Source organism: Aplysia californica, unplaced genomic scaffold (genome assembly GCF_000002075.1).
Source record: "Aplysia californica isolate F4 #8 unplaced genomic scaffold, AplCal3.0 scaffold00606, whole genome shotgun sequence".
NCBI classification, from domain to species: domain Eukaryota; kingdom Metazoa; phylum Mollusca; class Gastropoda; order Aplysiida; family Aplysiidae; genus Aplysia; species Aplysia californica.
Genome location: NW_004797876.1, coordinates 88170 through 88644, shown reverse-complemented (window position 1 = coordinate 88644; position 475 = coordinate 88170).

The window sequence follows — 475 nt, the reverse complement described above, 5'->3', positions numbered from 1 at the left end:
CTCTCTCTCTCTCTCTCTCTCTCTCTCTCGATACAACAACTCTGCCACTTCAGATCACATGACAAGACCTATCACTCCCCTGTTGTGTAACACCACTACACCAGTCACTTGGGCAGAAGGACGGCGATGTGCGACAGATGAGATACGGTAAGAGACGTCTTTAAATCTTTCACTTCAGGTGAAATCACTTACAAAATCTTTTGTGGACACACTGACAAACCTTTGTAGACACATTAATGGACACACTGACAAAATCTTTTGTGGACACACTGGCAAACCTACACACTGACAAAGTTTTTGCGTACGCACTCTCAAACCTTTTGTGTACAAACTGACAAACCAACGCATAGGCATATATTATTTTGTGTACACACTGACAAACATTTTGTGGACATACTGACAAACCTTTCAGGAGACACACAGACATACCGTTGTAGACACATTAACGGACACACTGACAAACCAACAAATAGAC